The following is a 12,171-nucleotide window of genomic DNA, read 5'->3' as shown; positions in this document are numbered from 1 at the left end:
GTCTAATGGTGAAAATCCACTAGGGATTTATCTCATTAGATAAACAAAACAAGTTAGATCAACAATGAAGATTTGAAATTAAACTACAACTTAATAACAGAAAATAACATGGTTCAATATAAATTCATACACAATTCAGAAATTATAAACATATAGCAAGTAGGAATGACTAGTGAAAATACTAAAACATACAATCCTAAATAATTTCCAAGGTTTTCAACAAATTGATACAGTGTCCCGGTAGGCGAGAGTCAAAGTATCATTTATTGAATAGAGTTGTCAGCTCATCTAAAATAGAAACCATTCTAGCAACCTTTTATTCGATCAAAATAAGAATCCAACGTTGTCCCGGTAGGCGAGAGTCAAGGTTATTCTCATTTTATGAGCTTCCACCATTGTTTCATGTTTTATGAGTTTATCTCTAAGTAGTCACTGTATGGGAGAGTCTAAATAGAGACGAAAACTCACAAAACACTTATCAAATGAAATCTTACGGTGTTAAATGCGTTCAACGAATAACCATCCATAGGGGACGAAGTCTAGCGTCTCGAGGTTATATTGAAAACATTTAACTTTTGTAAGACCAACAATGGAGATTGAATATCTTAATAATTATTAAGCTCATTATTTAAAGTGAGTTGTATTTTCTTTGATTCTCTTTATTTAATTTATTTATTTTAAATATATATTTATTTAAAATTTTCAATTTAGAATGAAAAAATTCTAAATATAAATTTTAATTTAATATTTATAAATTTTACTTAGATGGATATGAAAATAACATGAATTATTTCCATCTTAGTAATAATTTCCAATAAATATTTAGAAAAATATTCAAGTTAAGTTGTTACAAAATTAATTTAAATTAATTTACAACTCAAATTTAATTTTCTATAAATATATATTGCATTTCGAAAAATTAAAGTATTTAAGAATACAATTTTTGAAAATGCATGTTAAAATAAAAAATAAATCCTGGAAAAATTATTCTAATTTAATGTTGGCCCAAAATTAATTAATAAAATGAATTTACAACAAAAAATATAATTTTCCTATTTATTTAAATATATAAGAAAAATTTCAAATATTTAAGTATGATGATGAAAATCAACTTAAATATTAATTTTCTATTTAATTAAATACACTAGAAAAATACTTCAAGCAAAAAATATCACCTATCTAGATTTTCCTTTGACTAATTAATTCAATTTCTAATAATATACTTTAATTCAATTTATTTTAAATTAATCAATAAATGAAAAAATCATTGATTTAAGTTGGTCCAAAATTAAAATAAATAATTTAGAGCTTTAATCTATTTTTCAAATAAAATTCGAAAATCCAGCATTTAAGAAATGCAATTTCGAAATTTGATTAATAAAATAAAGAAAAATATACTTTGAAAATTATTTAAATTTAGTTGAAAAAATAAATTTCAACTAACAATAATTTTCTATTTAATTAAGTGTCATGAAAAAGAAATATTTAAGTATCATGATGAAAATCAACTTATATATTTAATTTTCAAATTAATTAAATGTATTAAATTCAAGAAATAAATAATTAAGTGTAGAGAAGGCTTAATTATTAATCTCTAGTTTAATACTAGGAAAAATATACTTAAAATAAATTGTACCAAAATTAATTATATAAATAATTAATTTCACAATGTATAATATTTTCCTATTTAATATTAGAAATAATAAGTAGTCTAGAAATAATTATCTAGAAAATATCTTATTTGACTAAGTATCTTTTCCACAAAATTTGAAAAAAAAAAATATCTGATTTAAGTTGTATTAGAAAAAATCTAGAACTTAAATATTTTCAAATTTAAATTTAATTAAATATCAAAAATTAAGTTGTAACCACTTAATTCAAAAATATTCCATTTTAAGTTAATATTCGAAAAGATATTAACCTAAAAAATATCTAAAGAATCTTAATAACCAATGCCTAAAATTCCTCAACTTAATTTTGAAATTTGAAATTCAAAAGATATTCAGATTTAAGTTGGTTAGTTGTAGATAACTAAATATCAACTTAAATAGGAATATTTAATGAAAAATTAAAATTAAGCTCCAGAAAGAATCTAGATGGTTATAATTCTATATTTAATTAAATACAAGAAAATACATATAGTTTAGCTTAGAATAAAAAATTCTTTAAACTATATTTTACTTAAATTAATTTCAAAATAAATGAAATTAATTATGTTGCTAATCAATTTTATTAGGTTAAACTAGTTTAATTAACCTAGTACAGTTATTCAAATCAGGCAAATGGGCCTTCACAATTGGGGTGGTTCATGTGAGGGGGTGCTGGGTTCAGTATGTCGTACCCACTTCTATGGCTCCCAACTCTCACACAATGCCCAAAAGAGAGGAATTTAACCTTAAAATGAACAACTGTTATTAATTGAATAGGCCCAATAACTAAATGGGCCTAAATAAATTCTATCAAGAACTATGATAATTTATTTTAGCAACAACAACCTATATGCATCTATAATAAAATTAAACATATAGGTGTTGGATATTATTTTACCAGGATCTTAGATCTACTCACAAGTATGTTGTTTAAACACCCTAAATATGAACTTTCTAAAACGATAAATTAAACACATATAAAGTTAAGAAAACCTTACATTGATGTAGCGGAATTAATGTCTCCTTCCACTCAGATCTCTAACCCTTGAATCCTTTCTGTAGCAGAGTATAATCAAGATCTGAGCCCGAATGTCCTTCTTCTTCAAGTTTGATCCTTCACAGTCTTCCAATCTATGATTGAGTTACTGCTTGCTGTGTGTGGACACTTACTCTTTCACTAGGGTCACGAAAAAGATGAAGGAGAAAAGAGAGAGGGATTTCGGCCAAGGTATAGAAAGTGGGGAAGGCTCAGTTCTCTGAAGAGAGAAATTTCTGTCAGAAAGGCTTGTTGAAAACTTGTGTTTTGACTGAGCCATCACTTTCTATTTATAGGCAACTACTAGGTTTAGGTTACGATTTATTTGGCATTAAAGTAATGAAAATATTAATTTGAAAAATCATCTTAAGTGGCCGGCCATGGTGTGTTATTGGGCCTCACTTTATTTTGCAATTTTATCAAATTTTATCTCTATTTTCTCAAAATTGCCAATTTTCCAATTCTAACCTTTTAAATGCCAAAACTAATTATTTAATAACTAAAATAGATTACTAAATAATATTGTCATTTAATTTAATTATTAATTAGACATATAAAGTCCATTAATAAATAAATAAACCTAGAAACTCTTATCTTTACAATTTCACCCCTGCTTAGTGAAAATTCATAAAATTAGACATAGTCTAACTTTAGAATTATAATTGATCAATCACGAATCAATTAATGAGTCTTACAAGCAGAATGTTCTCAACTAGAATGGGGACCATGGATCTATATGCTGAGCTTCCAATAAGTGAACCAAATTGACCAAGTAAATTCCTACTTATTAATTCTTCGTTGAATCCACTCTTAGAACTTAGAATTGCACTCTCACACTTATATAGAGCATATTGTATGTTCCACGATATCAATATACTATCTCATTTAACCATTGTTATAATCTTATTGTGATTTAAAGATCCTCTATATAGATGATCTACATCGAGATGGGATTTCTTTACCGTTCTCACCCCTCAATGTATTTTGCCCCTTAAAACACTTAGCTACCTGTAAATGGTGTTTAGTGATCTAATAATTAGTCAGTTAAACAAGAGCTCATCGATTTACTTCTATTTGCTAAGCTCGAAGGGAATCATCACTTGACTTCTATACACCAGTAGAAGCTATAGATTCCATATTTATGTTCAGCACTCCCACTCAATCATACTATCATGTTCCCAAAATATACGTATCACCCTGACCCAAAAGTAGGCTTAACTAATAAATCTAAGAACATGAATAGCACTCCTGAGTTGAGCCTAAGCATATCAGGATTTAGATTCTTTTTAATCTTAAGATCAACTACTGATATTGACTTGGAAAGATATGTATAACGGTAAGTTTGTAATATCTTAACTTAGTTGCAATATCGGTCCAGTCCAATGTATACTCCATACATTCGAAACTAGTATACTTTACTAATGTCCTGGAAAGAACATAACACTTACTCCAAGTGTAAGTACACATCATCGCTGATTATCACATTAGTGTAAATCCAATAACACTGATGAAACAGGGACCAAAACTTTTGATTCATATGATCACAATCACATTCCACTGTGTTGACGATACTGTAATTGTGAATAAACATATGATCTGGATTTAACTGATTTTGTGTGTATGAATGTAATAAACACATTTAAACATATTAAACCATTAGCATGTAAAATTCATGCAAACATCAATCACTTCAAATTTCTTATATTGATAACTAATCAGATTGTAAAGAGTTTTATTTAGGGCATAAAACCCAACAATAGGCTCACACAGGCACACTTTGGATGGGTCCTATCATGTTGCTAGGTCATACACAGATGAAAGAAGATTGTAAATATACCTGTTACAAATTATTAACTTGACCAAGGGAGCCATCAGATCATTAGATCTGGCAAAAAGTAACCATGGCTATTTGCAATAAAGTAATAATAGGTTTTGAAAACTTACAAACAAGCTAAAACACATACTCCTGCAACAAGGTTAGCTGGATAGTTGGATGTAGGATTTATTTAATTTTAAATTAAATAATTAATTTCGAAAATAATTAATTAAATTAAAAAAATAATTTTCGAAAATTTAAAAAAAATTTGAAAAATTCGAAAATTTAAAAATAATTTAAATTTAAAATTAAACCTACAATTTTGAAAAATTAGGTTTCAACTAACCTAAACATCATTTCAAAATTTGCTAACTACTTTTAAAATTTAAATGTTATTTTATAAATAAAAATTAAATAAAAAATTAAAAAAAGATAAATGAATATCTTTTTCAGATTTTAAATGTAATTTAAATAAATAAAATAACAAAATTTAAAAGTTAGCAAAATATCTTATATCTATTTAAAATTACATGATTATAGTTATCTTATTTTAAATTTAAATAAGGTCAAATTATTTAAAAAAAAGATTTAATTTAAAAATTTAAAATCTGACCTTAAATTTAAAAATAAGATAAGATATAATCAAATTTAAAAATAAGATAGATAATTAAGCAAAAAAGATAGATACTAACTATTTTAAATTCAAATTACACTAATATCTTGAATTAAATTTAAAAAATATTAAATTAATTCATAATGATTATTAGAATTGAATTAGGAATAGTAATAGTATAAATATAGAACTACACAAAAAATCGGAAGTTAATTCCATGAAAAAGCATGAAAAAACGAAGAAAAACGAAAAAAATTGTGAGCTGTACGGACAGTTTTCGCGATCGCAGGAAAATTTCAGCACAACTCCGATTTTTTCGAATCTTCAAAAAATCATAACTAATTCAAATTAAATCGAAATTGAGTTCTGTAAAAAAGTAACTTGCTTAATTTTTTCCATACTATCCAATAAAAATAATTCCAGAAACAGATATTCAATTATTTTTAACGAAAATTCACAAACACCAATCAATCATCAAATAACACTCAATACAACATGATACCATCCAAAAACAAACAAACAATCGTTTTAAAGTCCAAATTTCTTGCAAGTAAATCAATTACCATGGCTCTGAGGCCAGTTGTTGGAAATTATTTTACCAGGATCTTAGATCTACTCACAAGTATGTTTATTAACATCCTAAATAAGAACTTTCTAAAACGATAAATTAAACACATATAAAGTTTAAGAAACCTTACATTGGGTGCAGCGGAATAATATAACTCCTTCCGTTCAGATATCTAGCCCTTGATTCCTTTCTGTAGCAGAGCATTATCAATATCTGAACCTGGATCTCTTTCTCTGAATCTTTGATGCTGAAACTCCTTCTTGCTGAAAGTCTTTCTTCACGATCTTCCAAACTATGATTGAGGTATCACTTGCTGTGTGTGGGCACTACTCTCACACTAAGATTTTAGAAATTGAAGAGGGAAGGAGAAAGAGAAGGGTAGGCCAAAGATAGGGAGAGAGAAGGCTCAGATTTTTCTGAATCAGAAGTGTGGAAAATTTAGTGTAATTTAACTGAAGCCTTCACTATCTATTTATAGCATTCCACCAGGGTTAGGTTTGAATTATTTGGCATTAAAATAATGAAAATATCAGTTTAAATTTCCTACAAAAGTGGCTGGCCCTATACTAGTGGATTTGGGCCTCACTTTTTGCAATTTTGCAGTTTTATCTTTTCTGCATCTGATTTTCTCAAAAACGCCAATTTTCTAATTCAACCATTTAAATGTCAATTCTAACTATTTAATAACTATAAATAATTATTAAATAATATTGTCATTTATCATATTTATTAATTGAACCATACAAAGTATCATAATTAACAAATTGCCCCTAAAACTCTTTCTTTACAATTTCGCCCTTACTTAGTGAAAAATTCACAAATAGACATAGTCTAATTTGAGAATTATAATTGATTAATCAAAACCAATTATATGAGTCTTACAAGCAATATTATCTCAACTAGTGCGGGGACCATGGGTCTATATAACCGAGCTTCCAATAAGTAGATCAAGAATTTATTATTAAAATTCACTAACTTATTAATTCTTCGTTGAATCCACGCATAGAACTTAGAATTGCACTCTCAGTTATATAGAATGCTCTATATGTTCCACCATATAGACACATCATTAGTTATCCATTGTTATAATCCTAATGTGATCAATGATCCTCTATATGAATGATCTACACTGTAAAGGGATTAGATTACCGTTACACCCTACAATGTATTTATTCCTTGAAACACTTGATCCCGTATAAATGATATTTCAGCTTATGTGAAATGAGTACTCAACCATTTATGTTCGTTTGGTCAAGCTCGAAGGAGATCATCCTTTGCTTACTATTCGCCAGATAGAAGCTATAGATTCCATGTTTATGATAGCGCTCCCACTCAATTGCACTACCGTGTTCCCAAAATGTACGTATCACCCTGACCTAAAAGTAGGCTTAACTAACAAATCAAAGAACACGAATAGCCTTTCAAGATTGAGCCTAATCATATCAGGATTAAGATTATTTGATCTAGGATCAACTAGGCGATATTGACTTGAATAGATATTACGGTAAATTTAATAAATCTAAGTCAAAGTTCAATATCGGTCCCTTCCGATGCATACTCCATGCATCCAACCTGAGCTTTACTTTAACCAATGCTCTGGAAAGAACATAGCATTTCTCCAAATGCAAGTAAACTCTGTTGTAGATTATCATATCAGTAAAACCCTATGTCTGATAAATCTAGGAAACTTTATTCACATAGTCATGTTTACTTTCCAATGTGTTGACGGCACAATAAACAGGATCAAGTATGTGAAAAGGGTTTCAGATGAATTTATCCATTATGTACATATAATCATGATATAAATCATGTGAACCATGCAACATTAAATGTTATTTCTGATCTATATTAATAAGTAAATCTGATTATATTGAAATGGGTTTTATTTAGGGCATAAAACCGAACAGAGACTTGGTCCTTAGAAGAGTAATGCCAAATACCAAAAACCCGTCGCATGGGGTCTTTGGGGATAATTGGGAAGGACCATACCTCATCGCAGAAAAAATTGGTGATGCAACGTATCGACTCGCAACACTCGATGGAACTGCGATTCCACGAGCATGGAATGGCGAGAGTTTGAAATTTTATTATCAATAGTACTCGCATTATTCGATTATGTTCACTCTTGTACTTATACTTAGATATTTTTCAAAAGGAAAAAATCCTATGTATAGGGGGGTATATATGCCCGAATGTACTATTGATTATATGAATGAAATTACTTGTTAAGTTTTCAAAAGTTTTATCAGCTTTGTAAATATTCCTACTTATTACACCAAGCTGTAATTGAAGTCGCAAATATATATATAAAACGCGAGTACCCATGTACTGGGAAATTGTTAAAGGATAGTTATCCCCGCGAGGATATAAATTTGTCCAAAATAAAAAGAAATTTGTCTAAGTACAAAAGCGCGAGTACCCCTGTACCGCATATATAAAAAAGAGAATTAAAATTAAAAAAAAAAACATAATATAGAGGATAATTAAACATCTGGAGCAGCAGGAGTAGTCTCATCCGGAGCAGTCTCATCTGCGACTTTGCTGATGACCTCGTTCTCGACTTCTTCAGCTTGTGCACCCTCAACCTCATTGAGAAGGTTCCCTCCCCCACCTTGGGTCTGAGTAGGCGACATGGCACGAAAAGCCTCGGCCATCTCAGCGGCTTCTGTTTCGAGAAGAGAGAAGTCGAAATCTGGAACCTTGGAAAGAGTGGTATAAATATAATCAGACACTGCCTGATCATACTGCTTCTTCCCATTCTCTCTCTCAGTCTCCAAATCGCGGGTCATCTCCACGATCGTCGCCTGCGATTTCTTGACCTCAAGCTCCGCCTGCTCCTTCGCCTTGCTGAGTTCTTCGAGCTCCTTCTCCTTAGCCTTGCTGAGTTCTTCGAGCTCCTTCTCCTTCCTAGCCACTTCTTGCTTCAGCTTTTTTATGTTCTCCTGAAACTGGGCATTTTGCCTCTTCAGCGAGTCGGCTTCCTTTGAAGGAGTAGCAGCAGCTTTTATGAACAGAGTCATCGACTGCGCGGCCAGCTCGGCAGAGCGCGTAACAAGATCCTCATAAGGAATCTCGGCCAGGAACTTCTCTTGCATGGCTAGGAAGCCGCGAGCTCGAACAGGTGGATCGATTACGACTTTCTTCCCCTTGTCCTGTGCGGTCTTGGCCAGCTTCTTGGAAGAGTCTGTGGCAAGTGTAGCCATCGCATCACTCTTCCTCTTTTGGGCGACAACCGGCGAAGTCGTTGTTGTTCCACCCTTCGGTTTGATCTTCAGGACAGGTGCGGACTTCAGAAAAGTCATATCTGCGAAGATAAATGAAAGATAAGTATAAGTCAAACTCTACCTATTAGTTTATAACAAGAGATAAATTACCTGAGATTGGTCGAGGAGTTTTCTTAGAAAGGCGTTTGTCTATTCGCTCTTGCCGCCTCTCGGATGGCTCTTTGTATACTGGCTCCCTGAAGACTTGCGTTCTCAGGAATGAGCTGATGTTCTCACAACTTCACAGTTGTACACAGTAATCGCCAGTCGCGATCTTGTACTGGAAGGCTCCCGAGGATTTCAGCTGTCTCTCTGCTAGTCGCGTCGAGGGCCGGCCGAACTGGTCTATCTGCGATAACAACAAAGACTGAGTAAGCAAAAGATCTCAAAAGTAATGCAGAAAATGTCTAAGTTAAAAAATACGCGACATACTAGGTCTGCGATTAAAGTCAGTTCTAATCCCAGGGACTTTAAAGAGATAAAACCACTTCGATTTCCAATCCCCCATGTTCGACACCATTCCTTCGACTCCGTTGATCTCAGAAGTCGCCCATTTGCTAAAGCAGTAGAAGCCATTATGAAGACCTACGCTTTTTATGTCGTAGAAGTAGCTGAACTCTTCTACTGAGGGAGCCCTATGGACATACTCCATGTACATCGCATAGAAGGCTAGGGCAGTGCGGTAGCTGTTTGGAGTTAGCTGAAAAGGCGATACATCATATCGCCTGAGAATAGCTGCGATGAAGGGATGAAAGGGGACCGATACCCCACATCGAAGGATGGGTATTGAGACTACCACATCCTCTGTGGGAATGATCGCAGGGTTAGTAAACAGAAGATGCACTCTTTGAGATGGCTTAGGTCGCTGAAACGCGAGTCGCAGCAAATTCAACCTCACAAAGGTGGTGAAGTCTGATTTGGAAACCCTCGAAATTAAATCCTCACACGCGAAGGGCTCGTTCAGCTGGGAATCGTCAACTGAATCTGTCCCACTCCCTTCCGCCTCCTCTTCGTCTTCACCTGACTCGCGAACTGGGGTCGTCCATTCATCGTCCATCTCCTCGACCTCGATGTCAGGAGCATGCCTCGAGTGGATAAGGTAGTCGCGTGCCGACACCGTGGACTCGCTGTCTCGAAGGTCGGTGGTCCCAAGTTCTGCGAGTTCTTGCACCATCTTTTCGATGTCCACAGAAGACATCGGGCCTAGCTCTATTGGAGCGGCCTCCTCTTCGGAAAGCGAGGTGGGGAGAAAGCTGTCCTCCTCCTGGTCAACTTCACCGTCGAATGCACGGCCTCCGGAGCCGAGCTGTTGGCTATCCGACAAGTCGCTCATCTGAAAGATAGAAGATCTTTTCAGCGTGATAGATGTGTGAAAAGCAAAGTAAGTGATCTCACCCGCATTAAACTATAAAGTCGCACTCGATAGAATGGTCAGCATCCTTGCGAATACTGACCATCCCCTCAATATGTGAGAAAAGATAATACTTTCTTGGGCGAGTAATTCATGCATCCTGGGCCAAGCGATATACCTCCAGAAACGGCTGGGTGTATCCCAGTGACTCAAGGGATATGCGTTTTCGAGCATAACCCTGAAGTTACTGGGATACCCCCACCGTTCCGAGACTACCTATCAGCCAAAGAGTACGGTCATTTGAGTATCATCGCATATTGCAAATGGCTGGGTGTACCTCAGTATCTCAAGGGGCATATAATCGCATATATGACCATTAGAATACTGAGATACACCCACCATTTGGAACGGCGATTGATACCCTCGCAACTCAGCCCACGACATATAAAAATCCTAAAAGATCTAGCTATCAGTCAAAAGAAAGTAAATCTTGGCAATACGCGAGTATTCGAATTGTTCATCTGAATACCAGCGAATATTCGAGTTGTTCATCTGAATACCCGCGAGTATTCAAGGTGTGAAACAGTGCCTATATATCGTGTGCGGTTATGTCAGTTTACAGGTCAAATTCTATGAATTTACCCAGGTTTTTTACCTAAAACACACAGCCTCATAAACATACCCCCATACAAGCATACATTCCTAAAAAAAAAAAGAGCCTCAAAAATACCAAAACCCAGAAAGTAAAGCATTTCTTTTCTCCAAACAGAAAACGAAAATGCAAAGACTTGAAAACTAACCTTTAGTTTTGATTTCTGCGATTGCTCTCGATCACTTCTGAGATTGAGAATATTGTAGAAAGAGTGGTAGAAATCTAGAAGTGGGTTTTTAAGTCTCTGTAATGGAGGGAAGGAGGAAGTTAAGAACAAGAGGGAAAAATGGAAGTTTTGATTCGTATCAAAGGGTTTAAATACCCATATCCCTTATTAATTGGGATTACGACACGTGGCAACCGGAATGCCTAAAGTCGCCCAATCTAACGGCCAACGATGGCCACGCCTACACAAAAACCGAAGAGTTTTGTGACGTGGCACCATAAATGCAATAAAAAGTAATAATTACAGCCGTCATTTTTCGAAACCCTCGACGGGATAACCAAAAGGTCACCTCCTCGTGACAACCTTTCACCTGTCTCTCGAGTAATAGTTTCCCTCAGTGACCGCGCCTGTCACGTCGTGAAACTAGGGGCATGTGTTATAGTGAGATTTCTCTCACCTAGAAACTCGAGACAAAGACTCCTATTTAAAGGACACGTATATTCAGATTTCCAATGGAAGCTGAAATGTCCATGAGAGGCTCCTCGAAGTTTGATCCTCGCTAGGATAGAGCTGGCGAGATCTTGCGAGTACGACCAAAGTCGGATCGCGTAATTCGCGTTATGCAGGAGGAGAGAATGGATCCAACTCGCATGTGTCGGGACATATGCGAGTATCCTCTCTATACTTCTGCAAAAGCATAGAGATCAACTCTCTATGGTGCGATTTGGTCCCAACGACCCAATAGCCTTGATAAACCGCTATAGACTCGCATGTCTAGGTTCTATCAGCTCGTTATGCGAGGTCTACAAGAGGCGATTGCTTAAGGACTCGAACAGTCCAAACGTAATGGTAACCTTGCGAGCTCAACAAACGGAACATGAACAGTCAACTCGCAGATGCAGAAGACGCATACGTTGATGGACTTAGTAACTGTTACTCATTTATTAATGTTAACGTTGTTTGGGTTTAATTATTGCAATTCAATATGTAAATAATGGATTAAGAATGAATGTGATCCTTATGTAACCGATTGGACACCTACTTTGTATATAAATGG

The sequence above is a fragment of the Cannabis sativa genome, chromosome 3 (assembly GCF_029168945.1).
Source record: "Cannabis sativa cultivar Pink pepper isolate KNU-18-1 chromosome 3, ASM2916894v1, whole genome shotgun sequence".
In the NCBI taxonomy this organism is placed as follows: Eukaryota; Viridiplantae; Streptophyta; class Magnoliopsida; order Rosales; family Cannabaceae; genus Cannabis; species Cannabis sativa.
Note: the sequence above shows the minus strand (reverse complement) of the source record.